At 45.5% G+C, this 23,031-nt stretch overlaps 1 pseudogene; it reads left to right on the forward strand.

Annotated features, from left to right (window-relative positions):
• The first annotated feature begins 408 nt into the window (after nt 1–408).
• On the forward strand, nt 409–905 carry LOC146809674 (large ribosomal subunit protein uL11 pseudogene; annotated as a pseudogene).
• The last annotated feature ends 22,126 nt before the right edge of the window (nt 906–23,031 follow it).

The raw sequence follows: 23,031 nt of genomic DNA on the forward strand, positions 1-23,031 counted from the left end.
TATAGTACATTTATGAAACAAAGTCCTTCCTTTCACCACCAACATCAGTCTCAGAAATGTGCTTGTTTCCTTTACACCCCATGGGAACAACGTATAGCAGTACTCTAGCTCACGCTCCATAATAGGACAAAGTTTATCGCACCATCATCTAGATCATTGTATCTTTCAGATAGCAAACGTATGGAGGATATAGTAGACCTCCTTCCTTCATGAACAACAGAGTATGGCACATCACCCCGTTCAGAAAAACCTCTCAACACAGGTCAAGGCCTCTTTTCTGAATGGTCACTACAGATTTATTTTGCCTTTTGCTGGCCCTCATATTTTTTTATGGCTTTAGACCTCTATGTAATATACCACAAGGATAACCCTATATGCCCACACAAACTAGGGTAGTACCTTTTCGCAATGCCTCCTAAGTTTGACCCCACAGAGTTCAAAGTCGTTTATTTAAGATGCACCGGAAGTGAACTGGTTGCCACTTCTGCTTTGGTCCTCAAGATCGGTCCTCTGGGTTTGCCTCCCAAGAAAGTTTTAAATGACATTGCCAAGGCAACTGGAGACTGGAAGGGCCTGAGGACCACGATCAAGCTCAGCATCCATAATTGGCAAGCTCAGATAGAAGTTGTCCCATCTGCCTCTGCTCTGATTATCAAAGCCCCGATGGAGCCACCATGCGATGGAGGGAAGCTAAAATCAACAAACATAGTGGCAGCATCAGCATGGATGAGATTATTTCCATTACCTGTCATATGAGCCACCTGTCCCTGGTCAGAGATCCCTCTGATGCCGTGGAGGAAATCCTTAGCACTGACCAGTCTGTTGAATGCAATGTTGATAGAAGGCTGCCACATGACATAATTAACAATATAAATAGTGGTGCCATCGAATGTCCGGCTTGTTAAAAACATTGGAACTGTGCAGTTTAATAAATGCATAAAATAATAAGAAAAAAAATGTAATATACATTTCTAAAGCGCTACCAAATACCCGAAAGTGTCAAGGCACTAGCTCTGTGGGCATAGGCATTGTCCTTAGATAAGACAGGTTTTTAATTCTTTCCTAAAGTATAGCAGGTTAGGCTTAGTTTGAATGTGAATCGGAAGCTGGTTACATTTTTTTCAAGTGGAGGTTACAAAACCTCTTACTCCCTAGTTGGTCCATTTGACCCTGGGAACCACAAGTTTCATGGCACCTGAGGAGCGCAGGTTTTTTTTCCCTCGGATACACCAGTTGAAGGATTGTTTCAGAAAATCTGGACCTACACCATGGAGAGACTTATATGCCAGAGAGATGGCTTTAAACCTTATTTGATGCCCGATAGGGAGCGAATTTAACTTTCTGATGCCTTGAAAAACAGATTTGTATTTGTGGAATGCCAGCCAGTAATCTGGTTGCAGCATTCTGCAGGACTTGTTGTTTGTTAAGATGCTGAAGTTGCATATTTTGGTACAAGCCATGGCAGTAGTCTATCTTTGATAGTACTAATGCAGTTACCACCGTCTTTTGGGTATCCAACGGGATGAAAGGGATAATCTTTTTTAGCATCATCAGGATGAAAAAAACAGAAGAGATGACTGCATTCACCTGCTGGCCAAATGCAAGTTTGTTATCCATGACCACTCCCAAACTTTTTACCTAACTCAGTGGAGTGGGCAGGGTTCCCATTTCCTCCGGCCACCATGAAGGGGACCATAGAGAGAGATTATTCCCAAGAGGATAACCTCTGCTTTACCAGAGTTCAACTTCAAGCAATTTGTATTCATTCAGTTTCCAATAATCGCCATACAGTCATGTAAGATCAAATCTGTGCTGTTGTCAGAAGATGACAAAGCTACGACGATTTGAGTGTCATCAGTGAAAGATGTGAAATCAGACCCAAATTACCTGATCATGGCTGCCAGAGGCTTCATGTACACATTAAACAAATTGGGACTGAGTGAGGATTCCTGTGGGACCCCACAAGGCGGAAAAATTATCAGAATCAAATTCATCCATTGCTAATGATTGATTTCTCTCTGAAAGAAAGGATTTAAAAAACGTATTCATGGGGCATGGCTAGCCATCATGGCCACGAAGACGTGACTTCGCTCGGCTCCGTGCAAGAGCTCTGTGGGAAGGTGGTTCCAGCGTCCAGGTCTGGGCAGTTGGAGAATGTGGCGCCTGGGCTGGACACCTACACGTTAAAGACCACTCTGGACATCTGCCTCGAGTAAGCGGAGACCTGAAATCTGCCATGGCACGCACATCGGGATCGCGGTCGCAGAGCTAAAATGGCGGATTGACCCCGCAATGCTGAACTTTCCTCGGCGCGCGGTGAGCTGCGGGATTACGGAGGAAGAAGCAGCATATCCGGGACCCCGGGGACCCACTGATTGAAGCAGGAGCACGAATTTGGCTGCAGGGGGCAGCATGAGGCTCTGGATTGCAGCGCTGAGTTCCTAAGATGGTGGCACCGTTCGACAGCAATGGTCGGTAGTAGCAGGGGTCTGCTGGAGGCACAGACTACATCGGAGCCCAGGAGGGGACTGCTAAACGAAAACTCAGCCCAGATTAAGTGCAGAGGGGGCGGGGAACCATGAGCCGGGGATCGGGTCTCCGGGCCAGGAGCACACAAGACGGTAGGAGCGGCCTTCCCCTCACGCGGCGCATACGACCCCCAAAGTCCCAGGCGAAGAGCTGACCTGGAAGAGGTCGAGCAGAGAAGCGGGCAGTCTGCCCAAGTTGAGCCCGCTAGGTCGCCCTGCACGCCAGGGAAGATGAGGAGCTGTAGGCCCCGTGCCTGGCACTAAGATGGTGCCCATCGATCTCCAAGCCAGGCTACAGGAATAGCAGCCTAGACATCGCCAACAGGTTCCACACATTGCGGGCGCTGGGAGATGTACGGCTCTGGTGGCCACCAAAGAACAGGTTAGTCCGCCTGGAGGTAGGGAGTGTGCTCACACCCTGGGACACCTGAAGAGCCAAGCAACGCCACTGCAGATATCTCAAGACGGCACCACTCTCCTCCCTCTGACCCTGTGACTCGGGAGCGGAGGGTTGTGGGGTGCAACGCAAACCTGCCCCTATGCCACCCAAAAAAAGGCAGCCCAACAAGGTCTCCAACTATTTCGGGGCGCCCAAAGCGGGAGAGGTGCAGGAGAAGGAGGGCACTCAGGGGATAGGAGGAATAGCGCTTACCAGGGAGGACCTCCTTACAACCATGAAAGAATTTAAAAGGGAGCACAGAGAGGACATAAAGGTGTACACAGGAGCCTCCTTTGACACCTTCAAATTAGAAATGGGCACCAAAATTATTGCACTTCAGGCAGATGTAGACTCAAATGGGGTGCGTACCCTCAATCTAGAGGCAAAATGCCAGGACCTTGAAGGTCGAATCCAACCGTTAAAGGAGGGCACGGAATCTCTTTCTGCCCAGTTGAACTCTGCGCAGCTCAAATGAGAGACTCTGGAGAACCGCTCCCACAGAGACAACATCATGGTGCAGGGCCTGGAGGAAGGAAAAGAAGGGACAGACTTGGAGACGTACATGGTGGGCCTGTTCACTAGTATTATAGGTGAGGGGGAGCAGGGTGTTCATTTGGAACGTGTTCACTGAGTGGGCCCGGCGCTGCACGGTGGAAACAAATGCCCGAGAGACATCCTAGCTAAGTTCACCTCCTTTAAAGTCAAGGAACTGGTGCTCCATAAAGCGCGACACAGAGAGATTGTAGACTACCAGGGAGCGACTTGCTCGCTTGTCCAAGATGTTGCCCAAGCCACGCTGATGAGGCGCCAACAATTTCGGCTGATCACATCCAACTTGAGGGAGCGCCACATCAAATATAGGTGGACCTACCCATTCGGTTTTGCATTTTCCCTCAATACCAAACAGCCGCTCTTCATGGAGGTGGAGGGAGTGGCGGCCCTCATTGGCCTGGGGAGAGCGTCGCCACAAAGGGAGTCGATGCTGAAAGAAGCACTCACCGAACGGCCCTCGGGCCGAGGAGCTCTGGGGCCCTGACAAACGCTAAAAAAGCAAACAAGATGTCGTGATGAGAAGGCCTGCGCATCCAAACTCGTATGTTTAATATAAGATACTCTGCTCAATCTGCAGAAACGATTGTCTGCCCGAACAGATTGAGGGCACTATGGAGCCATCCCTGGGGTGCACGGACACCCCTGGGAAGAGGTTAGGGGCAACGGAAGAATCTCTTTCTTCTGGGGGCTCAAACCAGGACACTTCAGTTAGCACTCGCCGTTCAGTGGTCTGGAAGCAAAATGGGAACGTTCCAGAGATACGGTCTTTTAGAGCTTTCTGATGGGGCTCTGGGTACGGGAGTGCTCTTGCCTCAATAGCCTTTCAAAGTTGAAGTCCGACAGGACTCTACAGATTCATGAACAGTTCATGTTTTTTGTTCTTTTTACTTTGTTAATTCATGTTCTACCCAGGGTACACAACTTGAAAGAATTGGGGAGGGGTTTGGGGGAGGGTTGGGGGGATCCCTACTACTATGCACAAAGGGGTGAATGGGGGTAAAACTAATGCTGTGGAATGTTAGGGGCCTCAACTCCCCTAACAAAAGGCAACGCTTTTGGAAATGTTGGGGGGATCAGGGTCCACAGGTGGTGGCTGTACAGGAGACACATCTTAAAAAGAGGGATGAATTAAGGCTGAGGCATAGGCACAACTCTCTGATATTTCAAGCAGCCAGTCCCCGGAAATAAAACAGGGTTGCCCTGTTGTTTCACTCCTCCACTCATTACCACCTTGAGGCTTCAAAAGGTGACAAAGAGGGGAGATTTATCATGGTTAAGGGGTTGTTGCTGGGCCGGTCTTGCACAATAGCTGGACAGGCTGATTATATTTCTGCCATTCTCACTGCCCCAGTGGGATTTGCTTCTGGGGAAATTATTCTCATGGGAGATTTTAATCTCATCTGGGACCCACAGGTGGATACTACACACCCACAGAGAACTGGGGGGGGGAGGGGGCGTGTTCAGCAAGGCACTTAAACTATCTCTACAACAATTGAGGCTGATAGACTATTCTTTCTTCTCCCACGCCCACAGGACGTATTTGAGGTTGGACCACATTTTTGTCAGTCAGTCACTCTTACATGTGTGCATAACCTCCCTCTTCCTTCCCATAACTATCTCAGACCATGCTCCCCTGACTTGCCTGTTAAATTGCCCAGCCCCACTCTCCAGATTGACTAGATGGTATTTCCCAGAGGTAGTGTGAAGGGACAGATTACATAGGGACGATCTTCGCAAAGCTATTAGGGATTTTTTCGGAGCTAACGATCCTGCAGAAACATCTTTAGCAAACAACTGGGATGCCTTTAAGCCATACATTAGGGGTCATTGCATTTCCCTTGTTACCTCCTGAGGAGACTCCAGACGAAGGAATGGTTGGAATTTGAGCAAGAGCTACTCCAGGTGGAAAAAAACTCATAAGGACGAACCCTCGGTGCCAGCCCTTAGAAAAGTCACGGCCCTCAGGGAGAAATTAAATGCCATCAATAGAGCGGAAAGGATGATCCTGAGACACCAGGCCCACGGTTATGAGGGGAAGGATAAAGTAGGCTCTCTCTTGGCAAGGCAATTAAGGGTTAAACAGGAGAAGAACTATGTGAAGCAAATCACTGATGGGAATGGGGTCGTTCACACTAGCGAAGAGAGGAAGGCTGGAGTGTTCTAAGACTTCTAAAGAACACTATACCAGGCTGAGCCACCCCTGCAAACAGACCAAGTGCAATATCTTGATGAGCTGGAGCTCCCTCAGGTCCCGGTGCCAGTGAATGAGGAGTTGGGCTATGCCATCTCTAAGGAAGAAGTTCAGGCAGCCATCGATTCCCTTAAGCGTCATAAAGTCCCGGGCCCTGATAGGCTTACAGCACAGTTCTATCGCATCTTTGCCGCCGAACTGGATCCACAGCTTACTCTACTATTCAATTAAATCGCGGCAGGCCAAGAAGTGTCTCTCTCCATGGGGGAAGCCCTGATCTCGATAATCTCGAAAGCGGGTAAGGACCCTCAAGATGTACTTCTTCTTGGCATCTCTCCCTCGGCTAGCCGAGGAGACTCCCTCTGGTGGTAACCCAGAGTCTCAGCCCAGGGTGCGGACAGCGGAGTTGGTTTCTTTCGGACCTGTTACTGTGGAAGAAGTTCTCACAGTCTTGATGACCATGAAAAGTGGTTCCCCTAAAGACCCTGCACCAATGAAATATCTTAAGCAGGTAGCCCCTACCATTGGTGGCCCAGTGACGGACTTGATAAATTTATCTTTTACCCAAGGAGTGGTGCCCCCGAGTTGGAAGGGAGCGGTTGTCAAGGCTCTCTTGAAGAAGCCTAACTTGGACCCCGCTGACCTTGCCAACTTCAGGCCTATTTCCCTGCTCCCCGGCCTTAGCAAGGTGGCGGAGAAGTTGGTGAATCGTCGCCTCTCGGGCTTCCTGGAGTCCAACTCCCTTCTGGGTGACTCCCAAACGGGCTTTCGCCCTGGTCAGGGGACCGATACTGCCCTGCTGGCAGTCGTGGAGAATGCCAGGAACATTTTGGATTCAGGGGGATCGGTGGCAGTGATCCTCCTGGATCTCAGTGCGGCATTTGACTCCGTAGACCATCAGGTGCTTCTCCAACGACTGTCGGGGGTGGGGGTCTCTGGGATGGCCCTGAAGTGGTTTGCGTCCTTTTTGGATCCCCGGACGTTTGAGGTGTGGGAAGGCCACAAGAAATCATCATCGGTCCCTCTCCAGTGTGGTGTGCCACAGGGCTCATCGCTGAGCCCTACTCTATTTAACATTTATATGGCCCCCCTGGAGAGTGTGATACTGCCCCTGGGTATCAAGATTATCAGCTATGCTGATGATACTCAGCTGGTGGTAGGTCTTCCCCAGTCGGCTTACCATACCGACCGGCTGCACACGTGTTTGGATAAGATCTTCACGTGGATGTGTAGCTCAGCACTCAAGCTTAACGGCTCCAAAACGGAACTGATGATGCTGGGGAATTCCCCTCCCTCCTTATCTCCGAGCAGCTGGCCTAGCTGCCTGGGAGCGGCTCCCATCCCCAAACAGGAGATCAAGAGCTTGGGGGTGTGGTTGGAGCAGGACCTTGCTTTTAAGACACCCGCTAAAAAGACCGCAGGCGTGTGCTTTGGTCTGCTCCGATCAGCCCGGAAGATCTTACCTCTCCTCCCAGTGTCCTCCAGGAGGTTACTCATCCAGGGGCTTATCATCTCTCGGCTGGACTTCAGTAACGCGTTGTTTCTGGGGGCTCCAGAGTCCACCCTAAATAAACTGCAGCAAGTGCAGAATGCGGCCGCTAGGCTCCTGATGGACCTTCCCAGGCGTCAGTCTGCCCGACCTGCGCTGAAGGCGCTGCACTGGCTCCCCGTTAGGGAGAGGGTGAAATTCAAGGCGCTTTGTATGGCCCATAAAATCCTGCAGGGGAAAGGCCCACCTATCCTACGGGATATGGTTCAACCCTATAAGGCCTCCCGTTCCCTCCGTTCAGACCATCAACATCTGCTGCAGGTCATGAGGGTAAGGAAGGTAAGAACTGGGGGCAGAAGATTTTCTATCAATGTGGCCATCTTGTGGAACTCCCTTCCTCTGTACGTGCGCTCGGAAACAAGTTTCTTACGCTTCCGCAAGCTGTTAAAAACTCACCTGTTTCCTGCTTAACTCCGGTGTTTTCGTGTCATGGCGTCTCTCTCTGGATGAGCGCGCGGATGCCCAAGGGTAACCAGGCGCGTTATAAAACTCCTTAATAATAATAATAATAAAAATAACTTCTTACAGACCTATCGCTCTGTTAAATCTAAATGCAAAACTCTAATCCAAAATTTTGGCTACCAGATTAGAGAAAATCCTACCCACTCTTTCTCACACCGACCACTCCGGGTTTATTAAAGGGCGCCAAACTCATGATAACCTCCGAAGGGTACTTCACCTCATAGATAAGGTTCAGAAGAAACGGATCCCTGTGGCCCTTCTATCACTCGACGAGGAAAAAGCCTTCGGCCAAGTCAATTGGGCTTTCTACTGCATTCTCTGCAGCGATTTGGGTTCTGTGAGTCCTTCCTGGGGATGGTGAGGGCCAGCTATAGTACCCCAAGATCCAGGGTACGGGGTGGCCTCTGACTTTTTTTACTTGGCTAGGGGTACCAGACAGGGCTGCCCCCTTTCACTGATGCACTTCGCCCTTAGCATAGAACCTTTTGCAGAAAGGGGGAGAGCAAACCCAAAGATAAGTGGGATTCGATTTGGCCCGGATGACCACAAAATCTAATTGTTTGCGGACGATGTCCTCCTGCCAATAACCAATCCGGTGGTCTCCTTGGCCGAAATACATCGGGAACTAGAGCAGTTTGAAAAGATTTCAGGCTTCAAGGTTAACCTATATAAATCTTTCATACTAAACTTAAAATTGAGCCCGGAGGTGTGTAGAACGGCGAAGGAGATGTCCTCCTTCCGATGGGCACGTAAGGCCATTACATATTTTGGAGTTCAACTCACCCCCAAGTTGAGCACTCTTTATAGGGCCAATTTCCCCCCGCTGCTTAGACAGCTTAAAACTGACTTAAAAAAATGGAGCGCCGCATACATCTCCTGGATAGGCCGAATTAATGTAATAAAGATTAACACACTTCCCCGTCTTCTCTATCTCTTCCAGGGGCTACTTATCCAGCCTGAGAAGGGGTAATTTAAAGAGTTGAGATTCATGATTACCAATTTCATCTGGCAGGGGCAAAGAGCACGTCTTTCACATCGCCTCCTGATGAGACCAAGTCTCAAGGGAGGCCTGGCTCTCCCGGATTTCCTTTTATATTACAGAGCGGCTCAGCTGCAGGTCCTAGGTGAATGGTCATTGAGGGAAATGGAAAAACTGTGGCTCCACATAGACAGACAGGTGACGGGTAGAACTTTCTGGGATTTACCGTGGAGACAGAGAGCTGACAGGTCGGCCAATGCATATCTGAGCATACCCTTAGTAACTACCCTCCAGGTGTGGGACACAGTGAACTAAACTCTACCACTGATCACGTTTCCATCCCCATACACGCCCATATATTTTAGCACTGCCTTACCCCCAGTGCTTAAAGAGGGGCCCTTTGATCACTGGAGGAAGGGAGGATGCCTCATGATCTTGGATCTCTTCACCGGAGGGAGGATACGCTCCTTCGCAGACTGCGCAACCCGCTTCCACAAACTGAAGGCTTCCATTATGCCGGTACATTGGGTCCAAAAGCCGCAGATGTGCCAGGCGGCCACTAGGGATTTATTCCCATTGGAAAAAATGTGTCCAAACTGCCAACACAGAGAGGGAGTGCATCTGCTTCCTCTCCACACTTTTGCTTACACTTAGCCCACAGCGATCACTGCACCACAAAACATTTTGGGAGGGCATTGGGAGTCCCTATACAAAGACATTGCAAAATACAATCGCTCCATGTTCCTGAGGGAGGTCCACTATAAAATTCTATACGACTGGTACCTCTATCCTCAGAAAATACACTCAATTTTTCCCGCAACGTCCGATCGATGCTGGCGGGGCTTGGGGCGCCTGGGTGATTTTAAACATATATGGTGGGACTGCCCCGCTATACAGCCCTTCTGGAAGGAAATATTATCCCAGATTAAGATGATATTGGGGTATCCGATTGGGGAATCCATGGATTATGCGCACACAATTCTCAAGTATCAGACCCAGGGGGACAGCTCCATTATGTGGCTGTGTCTAGGTACAGCCAAGATGGCACTGGCAGCAGCCTGGAAGAAACCAGAGGCTCCTTCACTCACGCAAAGGCACGCCCACCTGTGGTGCGCACTGGCCCTAAAACGAATGTCAGATATTGGCGAGGACTCGTGTAAGGGCTTCGATTATGTTTGGAGCCCGCTAGTGAGCTATCTATCGGAGGGGCTTCCTGTATTTGCGTGCAGTCCAAGACTGAGGGCATTACGTCTCTTCCTGATATAGTGGGGAGCTCCTTTCTGCTAAGGTTGAGGCCCCTATACATTTTCCCCATCTCACGAGGGCCCTCTTGCACAGGTCGCAGGGGGTGCACCTCTCGACCCCTCCCCACACACTAGAATTTAAGCTTATGTGTCTCCCTCGGTATAATTGGTTTTAAGTTTTTTTGTTATTCAACCATTGGTTCTTGTTTTCTCGCCTATTGGTGTACTCCTGTATAATATGACAAAATGATGAGTCTGCACGAGGGTCTTTCCTCAGATTTTCGCTCGCAGGGGCAATCCGAAACTTGTCACTAAACTGTGCCTGTACTATAGCTATCTAATGTACTGTTTTTACTCCTGTGAAGAAAGATTGAGCGCACTATGGTTGCTGTAAATTGTTTGTAACCCTTACATAAAACTCAATAAACAGATTTTGACAAAAAAAATATTCATATATGCATGCCCCTTCAGGGCAATAGTAAGGGCTGAAACATGTCGACCTTTCACATGGACAACAAGGTGCAGTAGGACAGTAACATTTCTACAAGTGCTCCGCCACATTTTTTTAACCTTACTACCTCTTCTACAGAATAAAGTTTGTTGGTGAAGAAGTGGGTAGTAATTTTATTTCACCTCACTCCAGTTCACGCTATCACTGATCACTACAGATACTACCAGTTGGTCTACCTCCAGGTGGAGGAATGCATATTGTCAAAAAAAGACCCTATAATTATGCTTTCACGTTCCAAGAGAAGCCGAGAATCAAGATATACCGCTCTACCACTCCTGTACGTGAATGAGGGTTTTTAAGTTGTTTATCACACTCAACCCTGGTTTTACAGGTACAAGTGATCCATTCTCTCTTTGAATACTTAATATATATTATCAACAAAAGTCCAGTGTCAAACCGTCTGTTGTATGTTTTGAATTGAGAAATCTGTCTTTATCACCAAAGTCATTCCATTAATTGAGGGATTCACAAATTTAGCGTGTGTTTTCCCACTTATCAAATGATGACCACGGCACTTTGTAGGCTTTAGAACTCTATGCACTTTCCCCCTGCCAACCAGTAGAAAAAAGTGCCTGTGCTCCCCTTTTGAGTATGGTTGAATTGGCGTACCCATAATTGTTATAGTTAAGTTGCCTATGAGTAAAATTGCACACAATGTACCCAGGGCCTGGAAGTGAAATGCTTCACAGGGGCAAACAATAGACTGACCTGAATGGGCAGAGGTGACTCCTCGGGACCTCATAGAATATGCATGGTGGGGACTATGGGCCTCTTTTTGACAGTACAGTGTTGAATCCTGCTTGACAGGTCTACTGGGCCACATCCATCACTTGAAAAGGAGAGAGCAGGATACCAAGACAGTTCTTGTGTATCCACTGTCTGGTTGCTGAAGGACTGTGCATTGTCCTACCATACTTCTGTCTCCGGATTTATTGTGGGTACTGTGGCTGCCCTATACTAGATTTCAGTGTTAGATATGGAATTACACAAGGATTACCTTAGTAGAATACTGCCAAATCCCCCCTAGCTGTCAGAGACCAGTAAAAGGGTGGCAGAAGCTCAAAGTTGGCATGGTTGGCCCCAGAAACACTTATTCCATTGATTAGGGCATGCCTAGGAGTCATTTCCTCCCATTAGCTTGCATTAGGCATAAATGTGGCATATACAGGCACCCACGTCAGAACACTGCTAGACCTGAAGAAGAACAGAAGAGGGTTGAACCTGTTGTCTCTGACCTGAGAGGCCTTTACCTGTTCCCTCTTGTTCCCCAGGACAAAGAAGTGGACTCTAAGGGTCACAAGGCTGACCTCCTGTTCAAGCTACATGGATACAACAAACTACAAGAGGCCTTTCCTGCATTTGCCCATCTGACCAGTAGCAACTGGACCTAGACTGGACCCTGCTGTTGGCTTCAGGCCAACATTCTGTGAGTCTGTAATTGCCTCTTCTGATGTCCTGGGGGCTTTAGAAGTGTACATCTGCGATGGACTGAGACTTTAAGATAGGGGCCAGATGTACGACCGATTTAAGAAGTGTTAAACCATAAAAGCACAATACATTTAAAACATGAATTACATCAAAGCAATTTAGGTAAAAAAGAAAAATCGCAAACAGTTTAAAAGAGAGAGGGGCCATCCATTGTAATCCTATATCTAACCACCCCTTTCAGGTATTTGGCTATATGATCAGTCACAGTTCCATCATTTAAACATTGCAACTTTAAAAAAGCAGAAAGCAGGTCGACATTGTCTCAGGCCATACACTTTTAAAATATGCAAAATCCATTTTTTCCTAGGCAAAGTATAAAACTTACAAAAGAACATGACATGAATTGTGGACTGTGCAGACATATTATCACAGGGACATAAGCATAAAGAGCAAGACCAGTCGTTTATATTTGGAAAAGTGATCCTAATATGAAAGATTCCAAGATGTAGGTGGGTCAATAACAACCTAACATAAATTCCTAAAGTATTTATCAGATAGGGTTGCGTTCCTGGTTGGATCAAAAGTAATTGATGTGCTCTTACTGATGGTTTCATAATATGAGATGTGGATTTATATTTTGAAATGCCTAGCAATAACCGTGCTGGGGCATTATGCAGTGTTTGTAGCGTATGTAAAAATAGTTTTCGGATATTGATGAAAAGCACATTACAGTAATCTACTTTAGATGAAACAAGAGTAGTAACTACCATCTTCTGATGACTTGCTAGAATGAAAGGCAGCACTTTCCTTAGAGTTTTTAAGATAAAGAAACATGATGAGGTGATATGATTTATTATTTCTTCGAAGGATAGTATAGTGTCAATGATTACTCCAAGGTTTTTTGCTCTGTCACCGGGTATGGGTAGGCTTCCCAATTCCTGGGGCCACTATTTGTTTGACCAACAAGAAGGATTATTGCCGAACAACAGGCCTTCAGTCTTTGAAGAGTTTAGTTTTAGGCATTTACTGCTGATCCACTTCCCAATGTGAAGCATACAGTCATGGAATTTGGCTGCAGTGGCTTCAATTTCGTTGGTAACAGATACAACAATCTACATGTCATCCACGTACGAAACCAAAGAAAAACCGAGTGACCAAATCAGAGCCGCTAGTGGGGTAACATAATGATTAAATAAAGTGGGGCTCAGGGACGAGCCTTGAGGAACCCCACAAGGCAGAGAGAAGGCTGGTGAGGTACATTCACTGAGAGAGACCGTCTGGATATGGTCAGCTAAAAAAGAGGTAATAAACTGAAGTACATTGTCCTTGATCCCAATTGATTCCAAGCGATCGATTAGGAGAGCACGATTAACCATATTAAATGCGGCTGAAAGATCCAAAAGGATCAAAGCCGCATTTCCACTGCCATATTTCGTCTCCCTAATTTCTTCCGTAGATGTGACAAAAGCCAGCTCGGTACTATGATGACTATTAAATCTGAACTGTGTAGGATCAAGACTCTTTGTTTCGTCTAAAAAAGTAGTTATTTCTTCATTGACAATTTTTTCGACCAATTTGACGGGAAATGGTAGTCCTGTTATTGGGCGATAATTATTAGGGTCAGCTGCATCCAGGTAAAAAAAATTAACAGTGGAAGGATAGACCCTTTCTCCCAGTCTATAGGAAAATGTCCAGCTTTGAATAAGTTGTTGAACATGTCCGTGAGGTATGTGACTATCACCTCTGGGGCTAGATGAATTATTCTGGCTGGACATAGGTCCTCAGGAGAGCCTAATTTAATCTGCATCAGTATCTTTTGGGTCTGATCCACCATCAGAGGTCCAAAGTAGGGTAGAGTACTGACGATGTGGGTGCTCTTCAGCTGTCTGTTGTTTAAATCGACATTTGGATTAATGTCTAAGAGGGAATCGTAGACCAATTTGACTTATTCTTGGAAATGAGATGCTAGTCTGTTGCAAAATTGTTGAACTCTTTTAATGCAAAGAAACGCTAAAGGCAGGATAAAACAAATGTAATGCAAAGAGGCAAGAAGGGTGAAGAACCCATGGTAGAGACAAATCTGCTACTCACCGCTAAAGGAAAAACAGTGCATCACAGCTAGAGAGTTGGCGCGAAGACCAGGGTGGTAGCACGCAGCTAGTGCTTGACAAAGGTGCCAGTGCAAGTGGGCACCAGACGCTGCCAGATCAAGCTACGCTCTCATCAGCAGAAAGTTACACAGGATATGATGCTGCAGCAGTTTTAAAAACGCTGCCGCCCTTTGATACCACCAAAAAGCTAAATATTGGAGACAGGTGGACTGCCTGGATAGAAACGTTTGATGATTTCATCGAAGCAGGACGAATCAGATAATGATAATATTATCAAATACGTCCAAAATATTTCTTGTGAAGGAGTAAGAGAGGTAATAAAGAAGCTGCTGCAAACAGAAAAAATCACATACCATCAAAGAAGTATTACATCTTAAGTTCAATCCAATGCCGAATGTTTATTACAAAATATATATTTTCAGTCAGAAACAACAGAAAGCGGTGAAACAATTGATAAATTTGTTGAGAGACTTAATACACTTATCTAACACTGTAAGTTCAATTAATTCAATGATGAAGAAGTTATACGTCTCCAAGTTATCAATGGATGTCTGTCGGATTCCTTCAAATGACGAATGCTGAGAAAACCCCTTATTCTGGAGCGAGTTCTCATGGCTGGCAGAGCTGAGGAATGTGCTGATTGACAAGCTGCTGACATGGAGGCCGGAAGTGCCCAGAGTAAGTCAGTCATGAACATAAAAAGCAAGCAGAAACACAAAGCTGAAGGACACAAAGTGATGTCTTCGAAGAAAAAGAAACTGTGATTAGATGTGGATTTTTGTTTCCGCATGAAGATAAATGTCCCGCCATTGGACAAGTATGCATAGGCTGAGGGAAGGAGAACCATTTTGTAATGGTTTGCAATGTGAAGGAAAAGCTAAGTGCGTTATGATGAGAAAACAAAATAGATGCCCAAAAGTTCCAGAAGCGACGTTCTACTCACACCCTCAAGGCTGCAAACGGACAAAATCATATACCATCAAATCATAGAAGTATTACATCTCAAGTTCAACCCAATGCCGAATGTTGATTAAGAAATATATATTTTCAGTCAGGAATGACAGAAAGTGGTGAAACAATTGAAAAATTTGTTGAGAGACTTAATACACTCATCAAACACTGTATGTTCAATGAATTCAGTGATGAAGAAGTTATACGTCTCAGAGTTATCAATGGATGTCTGTTGGATTCCTTCAAATGATGAATGCTGAGAAAAACCCTTATTCTTGAGCGAGTTCTCATGGCTGGCAGAGCTGAGGAATGTGCTAATTGACAAGCTGCTGACATAGAGGACGGAGGTGCCCAGAATGAGTCAGTCATGAGCATGAAAAGCAAGCAGAAACACAAAGCTGAAGGACACAAAGTGATGTCTTCGAAAAAAAAGAAACTGATTTAGATGTGGATTTTTGTTTCCGCTTAAAGATAAATGTCCCGCCATTGGACAAGAATGCATAGGCTGAGGGAAGGAGAACCATTTTGTAATGGTTTGCAATGTGAAGGAAAAGCTAAGTGCATCATGATGAGAAAAACAAATGGATGCCTGAAAGTTCCAGAAGCAACGTTCTACTCACGTCCACAAGGCCAAGTTGCAACATCAGCTTAGGCAATTCGACTCTAAACAAAGTTGATCATTGTCTAAATTTTCTTTGAAGAGTTCTTCTGTTTCATTGTTGAGTGACAGTGACAAAGGATCTGCGTTGATTTTTGCCTCAGAAAAACGTGCACTGGTTGGACTGGCCACATGTAGAGAAGAATACTAGTCAAAGAAAAGTCAATGAGAAAAATCATTCAAACATTGCCCAAAAATTACACTAAAAATAAATGAGTGCTCCATACCTGTTATTATTGATAGTGGTGTGTCGATAAACATTATGCCTGAGGAGAAATACAATGAAATGTCTCCATTGCCCTGTCTTACACCATCAAAGACTAAAGTGTATCTATGGGCTGCATCAATGCCATTAAAGAGTAAAGGTTCATTCGTAGCAACCATGAAACACAAAAAGACAAAAGTACAAGCACCCAATTCTGTACTCCAAGGCACAGCGTCAAGTGCTTGTTTACTCAGTTTCACTACTGCTGCTGATATGGGACTGATATCTGTGACTACACATGAATGCTCATCATGAAATAGAAAGTCGTTTCCTGACGTTGGTTCATGGATAAGGAAATCCTAAGACCATGAAAGTGCAACTGCATATCAATGAGGACGTTCGTCCTGTTGCTCAAAGAAATAGACGAGTTGCATTTCATCTACAAAAGCTGTTAAGAAAGAGCTTGAGACATTACTAAAGCATGATATCATGAAGCAATTTACTTGTCCAACTCCGTGGGTTTCGCCCATAGCGGTAGTGCCATAAAAGGACAATGAAGGAGCTGTAAGCTTTGGTGTTGATATGAGTCAAGCTAACAAGGCAAATGAAAGATAACAACATTTAGGTCTCCAGATTGCTGACATGATCACAAAGCTCAATGTTGCCAAAGTCTTCTCTTGCCCTGATCTGAAGAAAGGACATCATCAATTGGAACTCGAAGAAAATAGCAGGTACATTGCCACCTTTTCTTCCCATATTGGTTTGTTCGGGTACAAAATGATTAGGTTTTGGTGTGTCAGCTGCAAAACCTTTTCAAGATGTCATTTGACTTATCATACATCCAGTCATAAATGCTTTCAATTGCAGTGATAGCATATTGCTTTTCGGATCTACCCAAAAGGAACATGATAACGTTCTTACACAACAGTGTCATTTACTTGCTGATTTGACTTTGAATGCTGAAAAATGTGCGTTCCACAAAACAAAACTTAAATTCTTTGTCCATAGCTTTTCTGATGGGGATATTACACCAGATCCTGATGGCAGCTTTTTCAGTCACCAATCCCCCACAAGATGTTACCTTGTTACTTTAATTCCTGGGCATGGCCAATTACTGTTCCAGATACATAAGTGACTTTGCCACAGTAATTGCTCCCTTAAGAGACTTAACAAAAATAAATGCTTCATGTTACTCGTCACAAGAGTGTGAACAAAGTTTTAAGAAAATCAAGCATGCAATTGAGAAAACCACTGAAATGGGCAACTTTGATTCGAAGCTTCGTACAGAGGTTGTTGTTGATGCATGCCCGGTCAGGTTGGGCATGATCCTTGCCCAACACAGTGGACACCTAAATGCTGGAAAGCATATTCCGCATATGCAAGTTGAACATAAAAGACATTTTAGCACTGATGTGGGCATATGAACATTTCCACGTCTTCTTGGATGGAAAACCTTTCACTCTTGTACGAGATCATCAGGCATTGCTTACCATCTTTGGCAACCCAAAAGCCAAGATGCCTTCTAGAATTGAGCGTTGGGGTTTGCAACTACAGGAATATGACTACACTATTGTGCACTGCCCAAGGAAAGATCAAAACCCTGCTGGCTACTTTTCACGAGTGCCACTACAATGTCATGGTACCCCCTTCCAAAGCGACTGAAACCTACATTAACTTCATTGTAAAGTCCAGTACTCCTCCCGCTATTTCATTAGAACAAATCATTGCTGCAATGAGGAAAGATAGTGACTTGTTGATACTCAAAGACATTATTGCACATAAATCTTGGAAACAGTACAATCAACCTCTCACTTGTAACACCGAATAACAGAAGTTAAAAAATGTGAAAGATGAACTGTCCTTTACTCAAGAAGGTATTGTCTCATGAGGTTCCAGAATTGGAACCGGAGAGTCCGGGAAAGAGTTTGGTTTCCTCATCTTGATGAGAGAGTTGAAAGAGAGCTGAAGGTCTGCCATTTGTGCAATTGTTTATCTCCCAAAATTGCTCAACTTACCTTGAACATGTCGAATTTATCAAAACATGTATGGAAGAGAATCACTGTTGATATCTTTAATCCTCTTGACAATGAGCATCACCTGATGGCGGTTATCGATCGAGACTCCAGTTTTCCATTGGTAGAAGATCTATCATCGACCACTCAAGAAAGAGTCATCAAGAGGTTAGATGGCATTTTGGAGAGTCCCTTCAATTCTAAAGTCTGACAATGGCCCACAATTCAATAGTCAAGAATCCCGAGATTTTCTTGATCATCGCAATGCAAAGCATCAGAAAAGCACACTTCTTTGGACATATGCCCACAATTCAATAGTGAAGAATCCCGAGATTTTCTTGATCATCGCAATTGAAAGCATCAGAAAAGCACACTTCTTTGGACATAAGCAAATGGTGTTGTCAAATGCTTTATGAGCACACTTAAAAAGACCATCTAGCATTCTGCATTTGAGACGTTTAATCTGAAGTCCACTCTCCATGCTGCTCTTCAAGCTTACTGGTCAACTCCGCATTCAAAGACAGGTGAAAGTCCTGCTACCCTGATGTTCTGGAGAGCCATGACAACCAAGTTACCACAACAGACCAACAGAAGATCTACAACAGATGTTGAACTTCGTCAAACAGACTTGTGCAGTAAGCAAAAGATAAAATTATATGCTGACAAGTGTCTGTGCCAAGAACACTACTTTTAATGAATGAGATTGAGGATGGGTGTGATAACAGGGAAATGCAAATCTCATGCTCCCTTTGATGCTGAAACCTTCAAAGTCATGACTAGTAAAGGACACATGGAGACTGATCGCTATCCTGAAAAGTCCATTTCGCGAGATTCTTCACACTTCAGGCATCTGCCTCAGAATTCGCCAGTTCCTTATGTCAGAGATGAGACTGGTTCAAATGAGACTGTAGAGATCCCCCTAACTGCCTTTGCCCCTACATCACCAGTGTCAGTCATGGATGCTTCTCTTCTCACAGACTCAGAGGACATAATCTTGGGGTCTTGTCAGAGCTCTACGATGACTTATAGAGGAGTTCTAATGTGTGTGTGTGTGTGTATATATATCTATAGCTATATATATATATATCAGTGATGTCATTTGAGATGTCGTCAGTGATGTCACTGACCATGTCATGAAGGATGTAATATGTGACATCATCAGCAGTGGATTGCGGGCGCGCGAGATGTAGTTAGTAAAACTAACTATATCGGAGGAATTTCAATGGTTTTGTTCGAGTGAAATGTCCAGGTAACTATAACATCCCTAAAACCTATTGTTTTTTCAGTGAATTTCTAAGGTTTTTTAAATGCTAATTCCTAACTATATCAGGCCTGAAACCTATGGTTTTTTCAGTGAATTTCAAAGGTTTTTTAAATGCTAATTCCTAACTATATCAGGCCTGAAACCTATGTTTTTTTTAGTGAATTTGAAAGGTTTTGTAAATGACAATTTTTAATGTATTAATTGTTATACTGATTTTTTTATACTGATTTACTATATTGTTTAAACTGTTTATTTTTAGATATTTTATTTTTTTAATTACATTATACATTACAATACAAAATATACTTTCTCAGAATAAATTACTTTAGTTTAAATACTTTGCAAATAGGCAATAGACTTTTAAGTACAGTAGTTACAGTTGTTGCAATTGGCAACACAATTTCAAATACAAAGCAACATTGAGCTCAATGTGAATTTCTAGTCAAATGCAATTAGTTACTTTATGGATTACTTTTCTAACCACAGGACTGGATCCTAGATTCAGTCCTTGGACATCTCCTGTAAACAGTTGAGTAAAAGCGTTTTGGTTACAGTAGTGATTTTTAAGGATTATTATTGTATTTTAAAAGTTGACACTTCGAAAAAATGTCACATAGAATCACCAATGTTATCCTATTGCAGAAAATTCACTTAGCAGGTAAGTAGTGTTATCGTTACTTTTTCTTACTCAGTGGTGGATCCTGGATCCAGCACTGGCCAATCTCCTGTAAACAGTTGAAAGAATGTGTTTAAGTCATACTGACGATTTTTTAGGAATATTTTTAGTTTGTGAAAATAGACACTTAGAAACTTTTCTGCTGAAAACAACACAATGGATACTCATGGAAGGAAATACAAGTTACTGGTAAGTATGCTTAGAATTACTTTTCAGGGTCAGTGCTGGGCTAAAAGATGCAGCCCTGGGTTCTCTCCTGATAACAGGTGAGTAAATCGGAATTCGTATTTCGGCTGATTTTAGAGGAATATTTGTACAATGGTGAAGGAAGGGGGCGGTGCCTGAGGTGACGTGTGCAAACACGCCCTGTGGCGCATTTTAAGTTGGGGAATTAATTCATCTTCAATCCTGCGGTCCCCTGGGGGCCAACTAGCCCATCAGGTACCTCCAGTATGCGCCAGGGAGCTGCGTTGCAGAGACGTGTTCAGAGGCCACGCCCCTTTTTACAACACTCTGCAATGCAGCTCCGTGGTGCTTACTGGAGGTACCTGGTGGGCTAGTTGGCCCCTAGGGGATCTCTGGATTGAAGAGGGATGAATTCCCCAACTTAAAACGCACCACGGGGCGTGTTTGCACAGTATCACTTCAGGCCCCGCCCCCTACCTTCACCACTGTGCAAACGCGCCCGTGGCGCATTTTAAGTTGGGGGATTAAGTCCCTTGAATCCTGAGATTCCCTGGCGGCCAACTAGGCCACCAGGTACCTCCAGTAAGCGCCACGGAGGTGTAATAAGGGGCGTGGCCTCATTACACCTCTCTGCAACGCAGCCCCCCGGCGCATACTGGAGGTTCATGGTGGGCTAGTTGGCCCCCAGGGACCCCCAGTATTCAAGGGGAATTAGTTCCCCCTCTGCAAACCCACCAGGGGGTGCGTTTGCAGAGTGGTGTAAGGAGGGGGCGTGGCATCTGGCCCGATCCCGTTTTTTTTTTTCATCTATTTTTTTTCTGTAATCCCCCTTCTTCTTCTATTTTTTAGGCCCTGTGGACCCCATCCCCCAGGGCCTGCCCCCAATTTTTATTGATAAAAAAAAAAAAAAATCGGGAAAGGGGCCGCGTTCCTTCCCTCCCGAGGCCATAATTTGCCCCCCTCCTGTGGCTACTTTAAGGCCCCAGGGACCCCAACCCCCGGGGCCGGCCATTGTTTTTTATTTATTTATTTATTTATTTATTTTTAATGGTGGAGGGGGCCGCGTGGCCTCCCCCAGGCCACTTATGGCCCTGGGGACCCCATCTTCCGGGGCCTGGCCTCCGTTGGGGGCCGTGGGGGGGTCCCCAATCCCCCCATGGTCCCAGCCAGCTCCCCGCGTCCTCCGGGGGCTGGCATTGCTTTTCCACATGGGGAGCGGCTCCAGGGGCTCCAGGGGCTGGGGGGGGCTGAAAGCCCCCCCACCCATGTTGAAGAATCCCCAGGGGGTGGCAGTCCCCAGGGCTGCGGGGGGGCTGTGAGCCCCCCGCATATACTATCTTCGAGCCCCGGGGCAGTGTGGGGGGGATTGGGACCCCCACACTTTTTTTATAATTATGCCCCCGGGATTTGTCCCCCTGGGGGCAGATTAGCACATTCAGCGCAGGAGCCCGCGCTGAATTCTTTTTTTTTTTTTCAGCCGAAATTCGCGCTGGGTGCGCGAATCTCAACGATTTTTATTTTTTTTAAATTCTTTTTTGGGCCCTGGAGGTCCTTGTGGGACCCCCTGAGCAGGCCTTTTTGCGTTTTTCGCGTTTGTTTTTTAGGTTTCTTGTGCCTCGGTTCTACCGAGGCACAAGATGGCTGCCAACACTTCCTGATCTGGAGTGTTGTCAGCCATTTAGAATACAGCTCGTGCACAGAAGGGTGCGTGCTGGGTGCGCATAGGGTGCGCGGATCCTCCGAGGCCATAGATATATATGTACTTTTAACTCTAATTTTCTCAGGAACTACTGAACGGATTTACACCATTTAAGCAAAAGGCACGAGTCTGAACTGAGGACTACCTCTTTGCCAAATTTGGTGTAATTCCGTTCAGCAGTTCGGGCTGTAGCTGCGGCTAAATATCCTATGGGAAAATGCATGGGGAAAATGCGTTTTGGGACCCCATTTTTTTCTCGGCACCCGCTTGACGAATCACTGTGAAATTTTCAGGATAGGAGCAGACCGGAGCTGGCCAAAAGTTTGGAAAATTTCGCGAAGATTCGTCAATCGGCGCCAACGTTATTCCAAATAGAATGTTGCGGATTTCCTATGGAAAATAGGTCCTAACTATATCTACCTACTGGCGACCGCCAGTAGGTAATATATATATATATATGTATATATGTGTGTATGTGTAAAATGAAATTTATTTTTTAATCAACAAAGGGGTAGATGTAGTGTCTTGCGAGTTAGCGATGATGGGGCTCCTTTGGTTCCTGATGGACTCCGTAGAACTGTGACGTAAGTGTTCGGGTGTGGTGAATGGAGTTCATGTTTTGAATGTTGAATTCGCAGTTACACGCAGAGGAATAAAGACACGTAATACCAAGCTCTGTATGAATGGTGTATTTATGTACGAGTACCCAGACTGGGGAGGAAGCTGCAGTATGCACAGCATTTTTTGCCAAATTGCTTTTGTTTTGCTACAGTGAACCAAACTTATGGTTTTTAATCCTCACTCTAACTACAAAGCGGGAAAGTTTTTTATGAATGGGCAGTCGCTTGAAGAGGTTAACAGCTTTGTCTATTTGGGAATTCACGTGACTAATGACATCAAGTGGAGGAGGCATATAGATATGTCTACAATGAAATTTAGACAGATATCAGGAGCCCTGACCAGTGAGCACAAAAAATCTTTAAGTAAACCTATTAAACCTGTGCTCCAAGTTTATGAGGCCAAGGCTTTAAGTGCTGTGCTATATGGGGCTGAGCTATGGGGTTTCGACGCGTTAACTTCTTTGACAGTTATCGAAAATAAATTTTTCCGTAGTATAATTGGCCTTCCCCAGAGCACGCCCTTGGTACCACTGCGGTATGATCTAGGTAGGAAGGCTATTAAGGACTTAGCCAGACTTTGTTCCGTTTTATACTGGCGGAGTCTTTTGACCACCCCGGAGCTTTCCTCTTATGCCATAGGTCTTATGGACGTAATTAAATCTGACACGTTCCACAAGATCGGGTGGCTGAGGAACCTCCGTGTGTCTTTGATAGATTTAGGATTAGAGGGGCTGTGGAGTGATCCGGTGGCTGCCTTGTTTACCCC

This window comes from Triturus cristatus, chromosome 7 (genome assembly GCF_964204655.1).
Source record: "Triturus cristatus chromosome 7, aTriCri1.1, whole genome shotgun sequence".
NCBI lineage: Eukaryota > Metazoa > Chordata > Amphibia > Caudata > Salamandridae > Triturus > Triturus cristatus.